The sequence below is a fragment of the Symphalangus syndactylus genome, chromosome 13 (genome assembly GCF_028878055.3).
Source record: "Symphalangus syndactylus isolate Jambi chromosome 13, NHGRI_mSymSyn1-v2.1_pri, whole genome shotgun sequence".
Lineage (NCBI taxonomy): Eukaryota > Metazoa > Chordata > Mammalia > Primates > Hylobatidae > Symphalangus > Symphalangus syndactylus.
In genome coordinates, this window is record NC_072435.2 from 76,311,656 (window position 1) to 76,334,094 (window position 22,439).

The 22,439-nt window shown below is 33.5% G+C and overlaps 1 protein-coding gene across 7 annotated transcripts in view; it reads left to right on the forward strand.

Annotated features, from left to right (window-relative positions):
* ACSS3 (acyl-CoA synthetase short chain family member 3) overlaps positions 1-22,439 on the forward strand; it is a 515,807-nt gene that overhangs the window by 218,180 nt on the left and 275,188 nt on the right. For all 7 annotated transcript variants that reach the window (XM_063615114.1, XM_063615116.1, XM_063615118.1 and 4 more), the window contains one exon: positions 20,445-20,563. The gene's annotated coding sequence lies outside the window, so the exon portion shown is untranslated. The remainder of the gene's footprint in view (positions 1-20,444; positions 20,564-22,439) is intronic.

The window sequence follows — 22,439 nt, forward strand, 5'->3', positions numbered from 1 at the left end:
AGCAATAGAAATAGACTGTGCTTTCTTTTAACAGAAATAAAATTTACAGAATCATTTTAGGAACTTGTGAAATAAAATCCCTATCAACTAGGCTTTAATTGACTTAACCAAGTGGCAGACTTGGGTCAAAACTCCACCAACTTTCTAACCGCAGTAAACTCCCATTCTTACTGGTGATTGCAATGGCAGTGTGGGAAATGGGAATTAATATTGGCTCAGTGTACCAATTCCTTTAAAGGTCTGAGCAAATCCCTTTCTCCTATTGCATCCTATCATAGGATGTAAAATCTGTCATCAATAATTTTATATTGCTTATATGTTGAAATTATAATGATTTGGGTACATTTCATAAAATAAAATATAAAAGTTAATTTTATTTGTTTACTTTTACTTTGTGGCTACTAGAAAATTTAAAATTGCACGCAAGGCACATATTTGCAGCTCACATTGTGTTTCCATTAACAGCCTTCGCCAAGGCACAGTAATGTGGGTAACTGGTAAGTCACTCTAGGGGAGCCAATAATTAGACCCAATATTTGAGGTAACACATGGAATCATGAATCTCTGGGAGGTGTGTTTCTATTGATACCTTCAGGCCAATTTTAAATAATATTACTTCCTCCTTTGTTAAATACTTTCAGAATTTATTTTCATTAATATTTCCACACATTTGCGGACATAAGAACCAAAGTTCTGAAATTCTTTGAGCCTGCGAGTCTATAATTTTGAAACCATGTTGATAATGGCTTCAGCAGGAAGTATAGAAACAATGAAAGATGTGCCGTTGTTGGATGTGAAAGATACTGGCTGAATTTCCCAGATAACACTCATGTAAGGAAGTTGCAGTATTTTAAGCAAATGGGAAGGAGTTTCTTTGTCTGGCAATAGAAAGTTAGTGGGATTGAGGAATGAGGGTATTTCAAGTCTTCCAGAACCTCTCTCATTTACCCGTCTCTTTTGTGTCCTCACTGCTTCTCAGTCCACGCCGTATATCATGTAAGAGAATTAGCAAGACCATGATTTCAGTGATATTATAATTTGGCAATCAAATTTTGGTATTTGGCTAGTTCAGTATCAATGCCGTAAGAGAAATATTTTTTTTTAAGTTTTAATTTTTATTTTTTAGGTACATTAATAGAAAATACCAGTTTCAGACTGGCCCTCACATTGATGGTTTAGGGAAGTGCTGTTAATAGAAACAATACGAGCTGCAAATATGTGCCTTACATGCAATTTTAAATTTTCTAGTAGCCACAAAGTAAAAGTAAACAAATAAAACTATATTTTATATTTTATTTAATGAAATGTACCCAAAATATAATTTCAACATATAAGCAAAATAAAATTATTAATGACAGACTTACATGTTATTATTCTTAAGCACCAAGTCTTCAATATCCCTGGTATATTTAGCCATATGGGACTAGAGGGTAGGACAGCGTGGGTTTCATTCTGTTTCTCTCTAAGCTTTCTGTTATGACTATAAAGAGCCACCTGTCTTACAGTCTTGAATTCCTCATGCCTTGTATACCTTAGTTGCTAGTTGCTAGATTTCCAACTGTTGATAGTTACAGGAGATTTTTATTTCCCTTTAGTACTCTTTAGGCAAGAATCCTCATTTCTCTATCTGCTGCCTACAGTCTATTCCCAAATACCAATTTCTTCACCAGAGTTTCTGTAGTAAGCAGCAAAGCCAACCCTGGAGAAGTTAAGCAGAAATTGTTTTCTGGGTGAATAATGATTAGTTCAAAAATTCATAGGAAAGCTAAAGATTCAGTCTGAGAAAATAAGCATGCACCGAAAGGTTAGGCATCAATGAACACAACCAAGGTCGTGCTAAGGATACCATTCTTGGCACCTCTGCAAGACTCTCTCACTATTGCTATGCTAGAGTCGATTGGACCTGCATCTTTGCATCACCACCTCAAAATTCAAAGTTGCAGCTGAAGCACTTCACTGGTCAAGCATCATGATCTGGCAGCCAAGAGAGTCATGGAGATGAGATATCTAGATTTCTGTACTAAGAGGTAGAATTTTCTCATTACTTAAATCAGGGGAATTCTTACCAAATAAGATGGCTGGTAGGATATGAGATAGAAAAAGAAGTCAACACGCCACTACAAAATCACCCAAGAAATAAACATAGTAGAATAAGTGCATTTCCTTGTTTAAGGCAAATAATTTATAGTGTCATTAATGTGCTCAATAAAAACTAGGGGCCTGCTGACTTCTTTAAAGAGAGAGTTTATTCTTTTTTGTGATTAAAATTATATTGTTAAATAATTTAAATTTCAAAAAGTAGTATTTCTGGTTTAATAAGTCAAATTTTAAAAGTCATAATCTTTCCTAAAATAACAAGAGTTAACAGTTTGGTGTGATTTTTTTTCCCATTTGTGTGTGTGTATGTGTGCGCACACACGTGTGTGCCAGGGGTGATATTTTAAAAGTTTCTCTACCTGAATTATTTTGAAGTAAAAAAAAAAAAATTTCCATCTATTCTTTTGTTAAAATTGATACTATATTTATCTTAGAAGAGTCTATAGAAATATAATGATATTATACATCTAATGACAGTGACTGAAATTAAAAAGTTTTTGTTTTTTATTGTGGTAAGAACAATTAACATAAAATTTACCATCTTAACAAATTTTTAAGTGCACAACATTGTTAGCTAAAGGGACGATGTTGTACAGAGATTCTCTAATTTTGATGTTGCCAGTCTTAAATTCCCTAAGAAAAGGAATCATTCAGTTCTTAGAACTGCTTAAACTGTAAATTAACATTTGTGTTAATGTCAATGTCACTCTGCTTGGATTTAAAACACATTTTTATTGCCATTTGTCATGTCATCATTTCAAAGGTTAGAAAAAATGATTTATACTATACTGCAATCTTTCCCATTTCCATTTTCTCTATGTAATGAAATGTGAAAATGGCAAGACCGTTTAAATGAACTCTGTGGGATCGAGGGACTGTGTAAAATCTTGTCACAACCAACCAATAGAGCCTCTTAATCAAGAGGAATGTATGCAGGACACAACACAGCTGAATTTGGATCCAGAATCTGGCAGACACAAAGCAACGGAGAACTAAGGAAATTTAAAAATGAGTTGTAATCTAATTTTGATTGACTCTAAATGGAGATTGACACAAGGAAAATCAGGTGCTGACTGTTCCAGGTTGCCATCTATTATTTCTGAGAAAACTCAAAAATAATAGATGGCAACCTGGAACAGTCAGATTTTAGGCTAATCAAAAACATTTATTAAAGCTAACAGAGTTTTTGATTAGGACAATATTCTAGTCATAATGTAAAGGTAAGCCTAACTTTTCAAAAAATCAGCTATGATTTCATTTGTTCTATTTTCCTCCTCCATACATTATAATTAACATTTGTATTAAGTGCCTACTATGAACACATACTGAACACCTAATATGAAGCCATATACCTATGTGATTAATTCAACTTCCACATAATGATTTGAAATGCCAATTTTGTAAATGTGTCCTGGCTGATTATATTGGAAGCAATTTGATGTAATCAGCCAGCTAAGTGACTTATCTCCACCTGGCATATTGCTACTTTCTTCACCCTACATCAGTCACTAGTGCCAAAATGAGCTATGACTCCAGCTGCTCTGGCAATGATACCCCTACCTACTCAGTTATAGAGCACTTTACTTCATTAGACACTGAGGAGCACTTTAAATAGTACAGCAACCAACTATATTTAGGGTCTTTTTTTCCCAGAGTATTATACATGCCAAAAGATAAGGGGGGAAATCTATAGAGACAGACTGCCTTATATTTTTCCTGCAGAGTATTCTTGGCAATGAGAAGCAAGTCACAATGAGAATGACTGAATGAGACACCAGAGCTCAGGGTAAACAGAAGCAACTTATTACTAGCACATCCGATTTTGTTTTCTAGCTTCTAGCAAATTTCTACTTGTTTCAGCACATGTTCACCTCATCATTTCACTGATCGTTTAATATCTGCCTGTGAACATGAATCCCGAGTTCTAAGAACTTCATTCGTATTTTCTGTTTCAAGATTCTGCTGAATAGTATGCTCTACACAACTGTATACATATTATGAGGGAGTTCAGAAACTCATATAAAGTTACTTTTGTTGTTAAATCATGTTAAGTGCTCTTGAAGCTTACCTGAAAATGTATATATACCTTCTTCTATAATGTCCACATCATTTTAGGATTTTTTAAAAAATTTATTCAACAAATATTTACTGAGAACTTATTACATTCCAGAAATTCTTCTAGTATCAGTGGTTAGAGCATGAACAAAGTTATATAATATCTCTTATATGAAATTTACATCCAAGCGGGGTGAGACAGAAAACAAACAAAATATAAAACATGAGATGGTGGTAAGTGCTATGGGCCAAAATAAATCATGCTAGTGGGTAGGGTATATTGGAGGTATACTGTTAAACAAGATGGCCAGGGAAGGTCTTGCCAAAAAGGTAAATTTAAACAAAGACCTGAAAGGAGAGAAGGATCAAACTTTTTAGATACACAATCAAGTCATTAATAAGAAAATGGATGACTAGGTTTATGTGGCTGGAGGTGAGCTACATAAAAATGCATTAATGTAGGCATCATATAAATTATTAATTCAATAACCTCTGGGGTAGTTCTTTTGACAGAAATAATTAGCTTACTCTTAGAAGCAGATTCCACACAGTGCCTGTAAACTATTACTCAAGTAATAATGGGAGGTTAGAATAAAAACTGTGACATATGTTGTGTTCAAACTTGTAACCAAAATACAGTGTTGGAACTTAACCAAGCAGAAAGTAGCAACTTTTAGAAGTAATGATATATGATATATAATAGTTCGAAATATGCATGCAATATATATATGTGTGTGTGTGTGTGTGTAGAGAGAAAGAGAGAAAGAGAGGAGAGAGAGAGAGACAGGGTGCCACTCTGTTGCTCAGGCAGGGGTATAGAGGCATGGTCATAGCTAGCTGTAACCTCAAACATCTGGGCTCAAGCAATCTTCCCACCTCAGCCTCCCAAGTAGTTGGTACTACAGGTGTGCACCACAACACCTGACTAATTTTTGTTATTATCATTATTTTTTACAGATAGGGTCTTGCTTGTTGTCCAGGCTGGATTTGAACACCTGGCCTCAAGCGATCCTCCTGCCTTGGCCTCCCAAAGTGTTGGGATTACAGGTGTGAGCCACAGCACCTGGCCTGGAGGAGGTACTATGAAACCATGATGAATGAAAAGCTCACTTGTAGAAAGCCACAGATTGAAAAAGAGTGGGTCTTCTGTATTGATCATCATTTAAAGTCTATTACCAAAAACATGAAAATTAGGAACTGGATAATACTTTTTATTGAGATATTTTTTAACTTGCCTTAATAAATATTAGTATTATTCCTCATTTCCTTTTTTAGTTGGAATGCTTTTATTTTATATTTGAAAGCTAAAGGAGTATAAGAGTCAAATTTTGATTTGATCATACCATACAAATTAATTGAATTAAACTTGTAAAATAAGTCACAGAATAGTTCATGAGGCTTATAAATAATTAATGAGTCTTTGGCTTAAAAAAAGGGAGAGACTAATTTAGTGATTTACTTTTCTAAATATTGAAGATATTAAAATAGATGGCTTGCTACATTTTTCCTTGGATTCATTTTATTTTTTTCATTATTCTACAAAATATCTTGTAATCCAGTTATCACTGTTGGTGATTCCCTAGACATAAACTCAATTTAACTATTAAAATTTTAATTACACAATGAATGGACATAGGATGCTTGAACATTAATTAACTTCAAAGTAGATTAGTTCATGAAAAAGTTTAATTTAACATTAACTTTAGTAGAGAGGAGATGCTACAGAAAGTATATTCATATATTTCAGTGAGCAGAGACGTTAGCAGAGAGAAAATATTCTTTCTGCCATAGCAGATTTAAATCATTATAAATATTTTACAATCTCAGTTTCCAAAAAAAAAAAAACCAAAACAAAACATAGTAATGGCTTAGTTACTTAACTTCTCATTGCTCTCTCATAAAAAGCATCAAGGAAAATGGGAGTGGGGGATGCAGAGTTCACAAACTGTATCTTAGATATAACAAATGTTGTATAAACCACCACAGAATAGAAAAATGGAAAATTGTTTTCTATAATTTTCAATGTTAAAATGCTGCTGAGTTCGAATAAAGATTCTCTTTCTCATTGATGAAAATCTGCTTATGAATATGTAGAATAAAAGAGCCTATGAAAGTGATTAAAAATCAATAAACTAATAACTTTCTATAATCACATGTAGTTATTCAATATTATTCACAGTAGTTCAAGGATATATTGATCTTTTAAAATGTGATTATATCATCAATGCATTATGAAATAATATAACAAATTCAACAAATAACCAAAAAGGCATAAAATAAAATTTAATACCTAGAATTGGTGAGTGCGGATAAAAATTAGACAAATGTGATATCATAGAAAGCTCAAGAAAGAAGGATTTCAATATCGGGTTCGGTATTGGTATTATGAGTTGGAATATGATGAGAAATTTTTTAAAAAGCCACTTCATTCAGTAAGATGGAAATCACTATGATGTTGATGAATGGACTTTCATGGAATACTGGGAGCAGTGGAAAGACAGAATGTGCAGTAGGACGTCAGTAAGTACAGACAATCTGGTGGCGTTTGACTATGAGGTCAACAACATAAATAATTAGATTGTGTGGCAAACAATCCAGTTTCTTTAGGATCTACTTTCAAATAACAAATTTAAAACATTGTGCACTAGACTAATGATTCTATTATTTATAAAATTTGTTATTTCTTTCTTTAATTCACCAGTAGCTGAGCAGTTACAAGGTAGAAAGCATTGTACCAAAGGATTCCAAGAAGATCTAAATTTCATTCTATCTATGAAGAGTTTGTATTCTAGTTCCGGAAATTAAAATAGTTGAAATAAAGAATAGAAGGTTTAGGGCTGCAATAATTTTTTGTCCTGACAAAAAAACACATAGCAGCAGTATATTTCCCATAATTGTTTCTTGCAGGCCATGGTTTAAAGCTTATCCCAGCAAAATGCACACTAATGCTTTTTAAATTGTATTGTGTCTAGAATATAAAGGTAGGGATATTAAATATGTTATACCATGATAATGTGTAATGTCGCTAAACAAAAGGCAATTATTTAAGCACTTTAGGCAGTAATAAAATGAAACTGTAGATCTTTCAAGAAAAATCGTTGGTTATTCAGAATTCCTGTTTACATTATCACCAGTCTCATTCCTTCGGTAAATATCGACCTAGTTTTAGTAAAATTTTTGAAGAGTACAAGTAAATCAAAATCTTCAAACTTCAGAAAGAACAGAACTGGATTAGGAAAATAAAAATTGCAAAAGTAAAGTTGGAAAATTAAGTATTGATAGTTCAGATAAATTGGTGCAAAACTGTTAATTACAAATATAGATTTTTAAAAAATTTTTTGAGTACCTACCTTGTGTAAGTTACTATGAAGTGAAATGGGAGAAATACATAAAGGAGTAATAACAGTCTGTCCAATCACATTTTATAATGTAAAGTCTCAAGCATTTCTTGTAGTGTGGATCTCTGGGATGGATTATCTTCGTTTTGGCTTATCTGAAAAAATGACTTTATCATTATCATTGAAGAATATTTTTGGTAGACATAGAATTCTGATTTCTTTTAGCACATTAAACATGTAATTCCATTTTCTTCATTTTTTGTTCTGATGAGAAACAAGTCCACACGATTCATACTGCTGTTCCCTTAAATGTAATATATATATATATATATAAATATATACGTATATATATATTACATATACACATATATATATATTTTCCCTCTTGCTACTTGAGATACTCTCTTTATCTTTGATATTCATTGGCAATTCGATTATGATGTCCCTAGATCTACTGTTTTTGTATTTATCTTATGTGGAGTTGGCTAAGTTTCTTGTTTTTCATCAAACTCGTGAAAATTTTGAAAAATTTATCCAGTATTTATTTCTGCCCTATTCTTCTCTCTTTGTAGAACTCCATTCACATGCATGTCAGACCACTTAGTTTATAAGACTATGCTCATTTTTTTAATAAACTTTTTCTCTTTCTTCAGATTGTAAAATTTCAGTTGATCTATGTTCAAGTTCGCTGGCCCATCTGTTAACCTCCAGTCTGCTTTTAAGTTTATTGAGATTTATTTATTATAGCGTCTTTAAAAACTTTGTCTATTTCCAATATATTGGCCATTTCCAGTGATTTTCTATTGAATTTTAAAATTTATTGACAATGGGTCGTATATTGTTGCTTCTTTGAAGTCTAGCACCTTTTGTTGCATGTTAGACATTGTGAAACAAAGTTGCAGAAACTGTGCATTTTGTTATCTTCCTCTGAAAGTGTTTTTGTATTCTAACAAACAGTTAAATTACTAGTCACTCTCCTTGATTTTGTGGAGGTTTAGTTTAATAATTTGTTATGTTGTTTTAATATCTGAAACATATTCTTTCATGACTGATCTTTTGCTAAATCTAGCTGAAGTATAGTGGGGACTGGCTATAAGGTGGAAAAAAAACCACTTATGAATTGAAGAACTTTAAAAATGTACATTCAAACTGAGAGAGAAGGGAAGAAAGACAGCCTGCAGCTGTTCCATTGCCCATAGGATTAAACACATTCTCCTGAGACTGAGATACATCACCCTTCGTATCCTCATGCCAGGGAATCTTAAACAGATTTCTCATCCCTGTTATAGTCTACTAATATCCAGCAACAGAACCTAACTCACTGCAAGACTCAGAGCTTTTGCAATGCTGTTTTCTACACCAGGGATACTCTTGTAGCTAATGTCTTTCAAACACTGTTCATATTATTCCCTCATGAAACTCCACCTAGTTCTATCAAATTAAATCTTACACCCTGAGATCTTTCACAATACTTTTTAAAAAATATCTTTATTACAGGTTTTAACTTACCTTATTAGTTCTGGAGTTCTTGGTGAGCATTAATTCATTTATTCAGCAACAACTATTGTGTGTACGATGTATCTGGCATTGGTCTGGGTTCTCAGAATGGAGGAGTGCAAACAATAGAAACAAATTCTGGCTGGGCACTGTGGCTTATGCCTGTAATTCAAGGTGTGATTGTGAGGGTGAGGCGGTGGAGGGGTGAGGTATCATTTGAGGCCAGGTGTTCAAGTGTTCAAGACTGGCCTGATCAACATAGGTAGACCCCATCTCTCCAAAAAAAAAAAAAAAAAAAAAAAATAGCCAGATGTGTTGGCATGCATCTATAGTCCCAGCCAGTTCCAGTTACCAGGGAGGCTGAGGTGGAAGTATCGCTTGAGCTGGAGTTAGAGGCTGCAGTGAGCTATGATGGCAACACAGCACCCCTCCCTTGGTAACAGAGCCAGACCCTGTCTCCCCACTGCCAAAAAATAAAAAATAAAAAAAAAAAACAAAGAAGGAATAATTTCTGTTCTCAGTCTAGTGGATCATGTAGGTAGATCTTTTCTTCAGGAGTGCTAGCTAGTAGTTACAGGTTATGAGAATGAACTTTGGAATCAGATTGCATTGCTTGGAGCCCATCTCTACTGTTTCTGAGGTATGTATCTTTAAGCAAGTTACTTAGATTCTCTGTGTTCCATTTTCACCACTTGCTAACTGTGGGTAACATTTGGTAGGTTTTCTATGAGGATAAAATTAGTTAAAATGTGAAAAGCATTTAGAATGGTGCTTGGCATATTAAATCTCAATACATATTTGACATTATGAGTTTTGTCTCTCCCACACCTGTATAATTTTTAAAACGTAATAGGTGATAACTACATACTGTTGGATGAATGAATAAATAAATGAATGAATATCTATGCTTCTGGATTAAAAAATACACAGCATATAGGAACATTTTATACTGCTTCTCTCTTTTCTATGTTTTATAACAGAAGCTCTGGCTGGGAGGTGTTACATGTAGAAAACAGTTGAACTACCTTAATTTTATTTGTTAATGTAATAACTGAATTGACCCCTTCTTTACTGCTATGGTCATATTTGCTCATCTATTCTTTCAACAAAATTGTTTTTGTGCTCTTCCTCATTAAAAACAAAAATGTGCCATTCCTTTACATCAGGAATTGACATGCTAGATGAGAAAGTGATATATATTTAATTATATCTAATAAGATCTAGTATACAAGGAGTACATGAGGGAATAGAATGAATCACACATTGAAAAGTATACACAAACTACTTTGGCATATATTAATTTAAATAATATGAAATTACCAACATTTTTGACTATTCAAATGGCAATTTGATACAGGTCAAAATAACAGACAATGAAAAATATATTCCATGTATCAGAATACTATGTCAGTTTAGAAGAGAGAAATCTTTCAACCAGGATGATCAAATAAGACTTTAGAAAAGGAGTCAATTAGAATAGATTTGAAGAAAAAGGTAGAGGTGGAGCAAGTGGTTGAAGGCAGTGATTCACCAAATGTGGTTCCGCAATTTTAAATGAGCATAGGAAATAATGACCAGAAAACAGCTAACCTGAAAAAATACTGGTCAGGTATTTTTGTTAAACAGTTATTTTCAAGGAAGATGGTGGAGAGAGGGTTCTCGTGTTTGTATGCTGGATGATAACCTATCACAAAAGACTGCAGAATTCACACCTTGCACAAAGGCTGTTGCTACCTTACACAAGAAACACTTCTGCAAGGACATCTGCCCAGCAACTGCCTGTCCAACCTCTGACTGACATCACCTTTGTTATTGATTTTTGTAGCCAAGGATAATGATTTTAAAACAATTATGTAACCCTCCTCTTTTTTCCTTCAAAAACCTTTGTCTTTCTCTACCTCCCTGAAAACACACATAGTTTACTATGTGTATTCCATTGCAATGCTTTATTCCCCAATAAATATCTTTTCTTTTTCAAAACAGTTATTTCATTTCATTTACTTTATTTTTTCCCGAAGTATCTAACTCTCTGAAGTTGTAGGGATAAAAAAGAGAAAATAGCAGCTCAAGGCAAAGTATCTCCAACTAATGAAGTAAACATTCCTACAAATTAGGTTTTAGGTTTTACAGACCTAATACTAATTGCAAACATCTTAGTATGCGTTCTATGTGATAATATTTCCCACAGGAAAATTTTATTTAATATAACTTGTAAAAGTCCAAGTGACTAATCTGGTTTTTCAGTACTGTATTGCATAGCACCAAAATATTCTCTATTAAGTCAGCAAAATTAAATTTTATTTTCTTGATTTACTTAGACAATGCATTTAGTGAAATGCAACAGCATACACTTTTAAAAAAACTTTTATAATAACAAGCTTTTATTGATTAATAATGAGACAAACACTGAATTTTAAAATAAGAAAAATACATAAACATCTGTTCAATAAAGAAGAAAAAGCAATTGCTAATTAACTTGCTTAAAGCAATTTATTTTTATTTTTTATTTTGTTTATAATTTCAACTTTTATTTTAGATTCAGGGGGTACATGTGCAGGTTTGTGACATGGCTGTATTGCACCATGCTGAGGTTTCTGGTACAAATGATCTTGTCACCCAGGTAGTGAGCACAGTACCTGACAGGTAGTTTTTCAGCCCTTAACCCCTCTCCTGCTCTCCTTACTACACTAGTCCCCAGGATCTGTTGTTCCCATCTTTATATCTACGTGTACCCAACATTTATATCTCACTTATAAGTGACAATATGTGGCATTTGGTTTTCTGTTCTTGTGTTAATTTGCTTAGAGTGATGAAATGCAGCTGTGCTCATGTTGCTGCAAAGATACAATTTTGTTCTTTATATGGCTGCATAGTATTCCATCCATGGTGTACATGTACCACATTTTCTTTATCCAAGTCCACGTTTATGGGCACATAAGTTAATTCTATGTATTTGCTATTGTGAATAGTGCTGCGATGAACATACAAGTGCGTGTCTTTTTGGTAGAATGATTTATTAATATTTTCCTTTTGGTATATACCCAGTAATGGGATTACTGGGTTGAATGGTAGTACAACTCTTAGTTCTCTGAGAAATCTCTAACTTCTTTCCATAGTGACTGATCTAATTTACATTCCCACCAACAGCATATAAGTGTTTCATTTTCTCCACAACCTTGCCAGCATCTGTTCTTTTAAAAATAATAGCCATTCTGACTGGAGTGAGATGGTATCTCACTGTGATTTTGATTTGCTTTTTTCTGATGATTAGTGATGTTGACCATTTTTAAAATAGGTTTGTTGGCTGCTTGTCTGTATTTTTTGAGAAGTATCTTCAGGTCCTTTGTTCACTTTTTAATGGGATTGTCTTTTGCTTGTTAATTTAAGTTCCTTATAGATTCTGGATATTAGATTTTTGTTGCATGCATAGTTTACAAATATTTTCTTCCATTCTTTATGTTATCTGTTTAACTACATACATTTCAAGGAATCAGCTCTTTTTTCAAAATACTTCATTTAGCAGGAAAATACCAGAGCTTCAGGACGCTCAATACTTAAAGCACTGCATGAAGTTAAAAACAGTGTGAATTTAAAAGAATAATATGCAGTAAAATTTCATGCTTTAAAATACAAGAAATTTGAACACTAAAGATAGATTGTTTGCTGATATTTCTCACTTGAAGTCTTGGGTTTATGATTTTTTGAAATGGAAATTTCAAATGATGTGTATGTTATTTATGATAACTCCACTTAACTAAGGGAGAATTATTATTATATTTTCATATTAATTGGTATGCCTTTAATACTGATGTTATTTTGTACCTGAATATAATGTGAAAATAAGCAAAATACCTATTTATTTTTTAAAATAAATGTTATTATGTATATTTGGGATTGACAACATGATGTTATACAATATAAATAGATAGTAAAATAGTTACTAGAGTATACTATATATATATTAACATCTTTCATCACACATAAGTACAAAGGCAGCTAAAATCGACTTATTTAACAAAAATTATTAATACTATACTATTTTATTAACTTTATCCTCGTGTACATTTGATCTCTAAACTTGTTCAACCTACATATCTGCTACTTTGCATTCTTTGACCTGCATTTCCTCATTTCCTTTTCCCCCATACCTGCTCCTAGTAACCACTATTTCATTCTCTATCTCTGTGTATTTGACATTTTAAAATATCTATCTATCTATCTATCTATCTATCTATCTATCTATCTATCTATGTATCTCACACATAAGTTTAATCATACAATATTTTTCTTTCTGTGTCTGATTTATTTCACTTACGTAATGTGCTCCAGATCCATCCATGTTTGTAGCAAATGGCAGGATCTCTTTTTTTAGGCTGAATAATATTTCATTATATATATATATATATATATCACATTTTCTTTATTTTTCTCCCATCCATGAACATTTAGATTGTTGGCTATTGTGAATAATGCTCCAATGAGCTGTAAATGCACATACAAAGTGGTAATTTCATCTCTTTTGAACATATATTAAGAAGAGAGATCGCTGGGTCATATGACAGGGTTTTTTTGTTTGTTTGTTTTTTGAGACAGAGTCTCTGTCACTCAGGCTGGAGTGTAGTAGCATGACCATGGCTCACTACAGCCTCGACCTCCCAGGCTCACACAATTCTCCCACCTCAGCTTCCTGAGTAGCTGGGACCACAGGCATATGCCACCATGCCTACATAGTTAATTTTTTTTTAGTTTTAGTAGAGACAAGGCCTCGCTGTGTTGCCCAGGCTGCTCTTGAACTCCTGAGCCCAAGCTATCCTCCAGGCTAGGCGTCTCAAAGTGTTGGGACTGCAGGCATGAGCCAGCACACCCCTGCCAACAGTTTTATTTTTAATCGCTTTAGGAACCTTCATACCGCTTTTTATTACGACTGAACTAATCTACATTCTCAGAGTTCCGTTTTCTCCACATGCTTGCCAACCTTTATTATCCCTTGTTTTTAATTGCCATTGTTATAGGTGTGAAGTGATATCTTCTAGTGGTTTTAATTTGCAATTCCATGATTAGTGATGTTGAGCACCTTTTCATATATCTGTTGGTTATTTTTGTAACTTTTTTGGAGAAGTGTCAGTTCAGGCCCTTTGCCCATCTAAAAATTGCGTTGCTCTTCTGCTATTGAGTTGTAAGAGTTCTTCATACATTTTGGCTATTAACCCCTTATCAAATATGTGGCTTGCAAGTATTTTTTTCCCATTTCATGCATTACCTTTTTTTCTGTTGCTTGTTTCCTTTGCTGTGCAGAATACTCATTTTTTAAACAAAATGTCGTATTACTGCTAACATAATATGCCCTGTGTAAAGTAGTAATTCAAAAATTATCCCAATATGCCAACTAATCTGAACATTGTTCTCTATTCCCTTACAGCTAACAGTTCGAGTCCTAAAAACAATTATAAATAAAAGTGAATCTGCTTGCTACTGGTGATTTTATAACAAACTAATGAGATAACACTATTTTGATGTGGAATCACCCCTAAACTGAGATTTAAGGGACGTTTTTTCACCACCTGGGCAATGAGGGGTTTAGATTAGATTGTGTTTATCAGATCTCAAGTTTCATGATACTAATGTTAGATTCACAGAGATTCTGAAGCTACTGTAACAATGGCTTAATAGAAAACACAAAAGCTTCAGCAAGCCACCATGACACGTGTATACCTATGTAGCAAACCTGCACATTCTGCACATGTATCCCGGAACTTAAAGTATAATAAAAAAATTTAAAAAAAAGAAAACACAAAGCTTATCTTTGCCAGCAGATAAGCCAGATGTCTTGTCTATTTCTTCTGTTTCTTTTGTTTCTCATAGTTTATCCTCAGTCTGTACACAAATCTTGTATTTGGAGAAAAAAATCTACTCCCATGACGTGAAAGCAAACCCCCTAAGAATTTTAAAGATTCAAACAAAGTAATATGTAAAATATACAATGTGTTATCATGACAAAGAAGGTTTTCTTTCAGGAAAGGAACGTTGGTTTAATATTAGAACCTTTATCAATATACTTAACCACACAAAGATAATAAAGAATAAAAATAATATGATCATCTCCATAGATGCATAAAAATTTGATGATGTTCGACATTCATTAAGGATTAAAAATTTTCTACAAATTAGCAATGAAAGGAAGTCTTTGTTATTGGGTAAAAAATATTTACAAAAAAAATCCCCTCATGGTTAACATCATACTTAATGGCAAAATATTCAACACATTCCCCTTAGGTTGGGACAAGACAAGGATGCCCCTATAACCACTCCAATTCAACATTGTACTATAGGTTCTATATAGTGCAAAAATCATGAAAAAAGCATAAAAATTGATAGTAGGGAGGTGAAACAGAAGACAGGATTGTGTATACATAAAAATCTATTAATATTTACAAATAAATTATTAGAAATTAATCTAGCAAGGTGGCTAGATCATATTTAATACACAAAACTAAATTGTATCTCTCTATGCTAAAAACAGGATAACTCTAAAATATTTATAACAGCACAAATATATCTAACTCCTAACCATAAATCTTCCAATTGATGTGCTAGACTTCTACAATGCAAATTACAAAATATGGCTGAGAGAAGTTTAAAATAACAAATGAGCAGACAGAACACCATGTTCCTGAATTGGAAGACTCACTACTTGTAGTAGGCAGAATTGTATTCATTAATCTATTATTTGAGACAGAGTCTTGCTCTGTTGCCTAGGCTGGAGTGCCGTGGCACAATCATGGCTCACAGCAGCCTCAACCTCCTGGGCTTAAGCAATCCTCCCGTATCAACTCTCTGAGTTGCTGGGACTACAGGCATGCACTACCATCCACGCCCAGTTAATTTTCTTTTCTTTTCTTTTCTTTTCTTTTCTTTTCTTTTCTTTTCTTTTCTTTTCTTTTCTTTTCTTTTCTTTCTTTTCTTTTCTTCTTTTCTTTTCTTTTCTTTTCTTTCTCTTTTCCTTTCTTTTCTTTCTCTTTTTCTTTCTTTTCTTTCTCTTTTCCTTCCTTTCTCTTTTCTTTTTCCTTTTCTTTCTCCTTTCTTTTTCCTTTCCTTTCCCTTTCCTTTCCGTTCTTTTTTGTTTTTTTTTTTGTTTTTTTTAAATGGGGTTTCACCCTTTTGCCAAGGCTGGTGAGCTCCAACAATCCACCTGCTCCTGAGCTCAAGCAATCCGCCCGCTTTGGCCTCACACCTGTAACACTGGGATTACAAGTGTGAGCCGCTGTGCCCAGCCTAGTAGGCAGAATTTTCAAATCAGCCCTAACGATCTACAACCTTGCGTAATCTACTCTTGACTGTAGGCAGGACCTTCAACCTGCTTCTAACTGGTAGAATATGGAAAAGGTGATGGGATATCACAGACATAATTATGCGTTGTTGAGTGACAAAGGTGAAGGGATTTTGCAGATGTAATTAACTAATCCCAAATTAGCTGAAGCTGAGTTAAGCAAAAGGGTGATTGTTTGAGGCGAACCTGACTCATCAGGTGAGTTCTTTTAAGAGGGTCTTGATGATAGAGAAGAAAGTCAGAGACTCTTCTGATCGTGGAGAAGCAAGTCGCCATGAGTTCTACGTGTTCCAGAAGCAAATACTGACAACAGGACCACGAGCCTCAACTGAGACCCCAGAGCCTGCCAACAATTTGAAAGTTTGTGAGCCCTGGACAGAGAATCCAGATAAATTGTGCCCAGATTTCTGACTATGGAAACTGTGAGATAATAAGTGAGTGTGTTGTTTTGGTTTCCTAAATGTGTGGTAATTTGTTCTGTAGCCATAGAAAATTAAAACACTATTTAAAGATTTAAAACCTAACCCAAATTGATCTATGGATTAAACGCAATCCAAATCAAAATCCTAGTATTTTAAAATTAAAATTAAAATTCTAAAATTTATAAGGAAATGCACAGGATTTATGTGAGTCAAAGACATTTTAAAGAAGAATAAATCTGGATTACTAATACTACCAAATATCAAGACACATCATAAAGCTACAGTAATTGTGAATGTGTGGTACTGATGCAAGAATAGATATATAGATTAATAAAACACAATAGACAGTCCAGAGATGGGCCCACACATGTATGTTCATCTGTTTTGCAATAGAACACCACTGAAATTTGTTGTGACAATTATTGTCTTTTCAATCAATGGTACTAGGCCAACCGGATATTCAAAAGTAACATTAACCTTTACACATAAAAAATCATTTGAGATGTATCATAGATATAAATGTAAATGGCAAGATAATAAAGCTCCCACAATGAAAATGGGAAAAAGTTTTCATGTTCCTGATGTGTACAAACATTTTTGAAACAGTTCACAAAAAGCAAACCATAAAATGAAACACTGATAAACTGTTTTTTATGATATTAAGATATATGTTCCACTAAGGACATTATTATGAGAGTGAAAAGATAAGCCACTGACTAAATAAGGTAACTGCCTCACATACATACATCAGATAACTCGTTTACAGAATATATATCCTATTCAATAAATAATCAGTCAACACGATTAAGAAAATCAACCAATAAGAGAAAGATAGATCTCAATTTTATAAATGAGAAAAAGACAAAAACATTACAAAAAAGAGGAGGTTCAGGTGTCCAAAAATTAAAACATGGAAGCATGCTCAGCATCATTAGTCATCAGGGAAATGCATATTAAAGGTGTAATGATGTAAGGATATATTATTGCACAGAATCTAGAATTGTTAAAATTAAAACAAGGACAATGTTAAGTACCATTTTTTTGCATCTTGCCTCTTAAAAAGAACTTGGGTTCTTTTTGATTCAGATTCTTGATTTGAGATTGAATTTGAGTTGGTAATATTAAGTCCGATTCTTTCCTCTTTTTCTATATGTTAATATATGAATTGGACATTACAGATATTAACTAGTTAGCCTGTTGAAAGAAAATTTGAGTTTCCTCAGGTTAACAACAGAAACTATGGTGCTCTTCAGTACAATGAAGAGAAGAATCAAACATGTTAGGAGAAAAAGCTCATGAATATCTTTTGATGAGACAATTCACTTATAATGTGTTACTTTCTATGAAAAGATGTGAAGAAATTTTTATAGATATCATGTCCTGGGAACTGATTATTGCACTTCTGTGTAAGAGTTCTTAGATTTTTGTTGGTAGTAGTGCTGTTATTTGTTTTCATTCTCTTTTCACTTGTTTGCTTGTATAAAGGACATTAAAAAAAAGGGAGTAAGTATAATGGCAGACTACTTCCACAGGGCAATGTCTTATTACTGCAGTAGTCTATAAGGGTTGCTACTTGTGTGTTCTGCCCTCTCAAAGTATAAGAATCTTAACCACAATTTCCATGAAACTCCCTGTCCTCATAGGAGTCTAAAATAACATTAGGAAGGGTTCTTTGATTAAAATTATGAGAAATTGAATGAGAATGATTCAACTGGCACTACAGAAAAAAGTTTGCTACACAGTTAAGTATAATTAAGCAACCAACTGTAAATAATTCACTGATTTCCCATGCTCATTATTAAAGCGCTTGCTCAGGTCCTTAGACATAAAGATAGGGAACTGTGTTTGTAGAGTGTCTTTTCTCCCCTTGTCCAACCTCTGCCGATCCCTGTATGTTCCATTTCCCTCCAGTCCCACTAAGCTCTGATATAGTATTGCTTCCTTTTATAAGGGCTCTTATTACTAATAGCAAAAGTGATACGTCTATGATATATTTTATCCTTTTTTTGAACTATGAGATTCTTTCTCTTGGGTATAGCTGGGTGAATCATTCATAGACATTTAACTTCAGCTGGTACATTAGATTCTATTTTTCAGGAACTTGAAACTGTGATTCAGAGACAGGTAGGCAGTCTTTGTACGTAAATCAGTCTGAAGCTATAAACTCAGGAACAACGAGGCTCCTGTGTATGGAAATTCATGCTAGTTGAAGAGCTCTAGACATGGACATAGTAGGGGTGTGTGTGTGTGTGTGTGTGTGTGTGTGTTAGGGGATGATATAAATATTGATTCTTATAGTGATTTATTCCAACTATAAAAATAACTTCTTTAAACATTTATTGCTATAAAATGTAGGCGTACTCAGGGGTTCCAATAATGTGTGCCACTACATGTGGGAGTGTAAAAATCGTTTTTATAAGTAATGTCATCATTTTTAGGATTAAAAGAATTAATACACATAAAAGACTTAAAACAGTTTCTGACAATAGACACTCAATAAATATTATCTAATATTATCATTATGGAAAGCTGAGTTGCTTGAAGTGACACAGAACCTCTTAAAAAAAGAGATAAGGGGAAATGGAAATGACAAGACAAGGAAAAAAGAGACATGATGTGTTCATTAGAATATGTGAACATTTTGTCTTGCCAGTGCATGAGTGTCAGAAGAGTAGAAAATAAAACTGCACAGTGGTTCAGTACCTTAATAGGTAGTTGAGTAACTATAAAAAATGAAGATTTCATCCCTTCAATTTTCTGAAATGTGCTTTTTTAAAAAAAATCACCCACTTTCTTTTAATCACTTTAAGTATAGAGCCAAAAAATGTCGCATTGGAAAGTGTATCAGGAACACATGCACCTTGAGAAGTAGAAGTGTTTATTCAGTTCATTTGATAAAGTAGTTCGTGAAATTGCTCGACTGTAGTTTACATTGCCAGATCAACTGTTGCTGAATAGTTAGTTTGTAAATTTTTGCATGGGAAAAACGAAGGAGGATAATAGCAAAGAATTGTTTGAACCAAGATATGTGATTTGGCTGTCTATACAAGCCAAACTCAGGACACAAAATGGCAATGCTCTAATTCAGTTATGTAGAACAAATATCCTAGAATTTTTTTCTTAGTTACAGCATATAATCTTGCCTTCTATATTTTAGATTGTATACTAATAAAATCATCAAATAAAATGCAAATAAAGCAAAAATAGTAGAAGAGAAATATTATCTAACTTTTATTTATCTTTTATTGTGTCAGAATCTCTGCTAAGTGCATTACACATGTTACTTCCTTCAATTCTACAGCCACTCTTATAAGGCAGCCTGCAGAGGATGTTGATTTTGGCATCCCCAGCCATGATTTCTGTCTCTTCCCCCATTGAGAAGTCACTATGTGGTTTAAGACCGAACCTACTCCAGATGCACACTTTGGTCTAAATCAAAATAAGAATACTCCTGCCCATTCTTATTTTCTTTCTGCCATACAACCTTTTTTTTTTTCTTTCTTTCTTTCTTTTTTTTTTTTTAAATTGAGATAGAGTCTCTTTCTGTTGCCCAAGCTAGAGTGCAGTGGTGCGGTCATAGCTTACTGCAACCTAAGCCATACTTCCACCTCAGCCTCCTGAGTAGCTAGGAGTACAGGGATGCATCACTACACCAACCAACTAATTTTATTTTTTAATTTATTTATTTTTTTATTTTTTCTTTTGCAGAGACAGGGACTGACTGTGATGCCCAGGCTTATCTCTAACTCGTGACCTCAAGCAATCCTCTTGCCTCAGCCTCCAAAAGCACTTAGATTACCGGATAAGCTGTAGACATGTTTTTAAAGGTGGGTATGTGCCTATAGGTAGGTAAATCTGGATGAAACTTGGGGCCTTGTATTTGAGGGTTGAGGGAAGACTATGTCTCTTCTACTCTAAAAGAAATAGTGTGAGATATGAGGCTCACAACTATTGCAGCCATTTGGCTTTCCCTCGGTGAGCCAGCATTGGCACAAACCTTAAAAAAATGAAGCCAAGGCCAATAATGAAAGCGTTCTCAAAATTTCTGAACTCTCTACTTACATGAGCCAACAAATTTTGGTTATATCTGGTTTGAGTAGAATTTTGTGAAACTTATAACTAAGCATCCTAAATGAGTCATAGGCATATTCTTATCCTCACTACACACATGGAGAAAGCAAGATTCAGAAATGTTATGTCATTGCCTAAGAAAATAAGTCCTAGAACTAGGGTTTGGATACTGTAAGTCTGAACTACAGAGCCATGGTGCTTAACTGATAAAGTAGATGGCCTTCCTTAATGATAATGGGGCACATCATAGAATTTACTATCAGCATATTCAAGGAATTTTAAAGAACAGTTTCTTATTATTACTTTATCTAGTTGATAACATTTTGATGGTGAGTTCTTAAAATTTAGTTTCTCTGGGTGAAGTGAAAGAAAGGATTGAGATAATTATTTGGATGTATTGAAATGTAAATACTTGGGTTACTCTGTTTAAAAAAGGAATTTTGAAAGCATGAATGATCACAATAATTGTTCCATATATCTAACTTGGAATCATTGTTGGGCTCCTGAGTGTTCTCTATATTTGATGCATTCAACAGTCTGCTTGAGGAGGTATGGAAACAGTAAGAGTATAAAGGATTAGAAGTTTAGAGGTCTTTGATTGAATTCGGGTAAGTCCCTGAAGGGCTCTGTGATACTGATCAGTCCATGAGCCTCTTAGTATTTTCTTCTATTAAAAAATTACTTAATACTTTCCTCACCTGCTTGTTGAACAGATGAAATGTGATACTAGATTCATGACTGGCAAAAAATAATAACTCAATAAATGTTATCTAAATCAAACCATCAAAAATTTTGTAAATTATTTACATTATAGGGCCTATTAGAGTTCCCAATATTTAAAACTTCTTCAAGCACTTGTGTTCTTTAGATAAATGATGTTGGTAATATGTTCATACCTTCTCAACAACATAGAATAGCACTAAGAGAAAACTGATAGTTTTATTGGCTACATTTGCATATTTTATCACCCTTAATCAAAATTCCATTTTTATTTTGTTGCATAGTTTATGGGAAAGGATATTGACTTTGTAATCATAGAACTTATAAAGTTTAAATCTTGACTCTAACTCTTACTAACCATACACATTTAGCAAGTTGCTACCTTCTCTTGCATGATTTTCTGCAAAGAAAGAATACTTTTGTTATTCTGTGGAGTAAAAGAGGGAATGACAATAGATAACTTCAACCACAATAAAAACATAAAAACATAAACATAAAAAAAATACACAAATTAGTAGTTACTTTGATGTTCATTTCTGTTTGTCCCTCCTGCCTATCTTCTCATTGTCACTAGACAACACTTCAGAGTATTCTTTTATGTATGGAGGGATAAGCACCTTTTAACTTACTCTCTTTGAAATGTGAGAAAATTGGGAAATCTAGAGTATGTCCCCTCAGAACGTGCTGACTATAGTTCAAAGTGAGGTTTAAAACTGATTCAAACAACATTTCCTCCTATGTTTCAGACAAATTAATAAAATTCTCCTAAATACCATTGGAAAATATCTCTTCAAAAACCTCACCTGGCTTAAGAAATTCGGGTCCTTTTGGAAGTCTTTGTTTAATTTTTCTGCAAAATTTAAAACCAAACTTTTCATAATCATTAGAATGCAAAGATTATAATTGCATGTT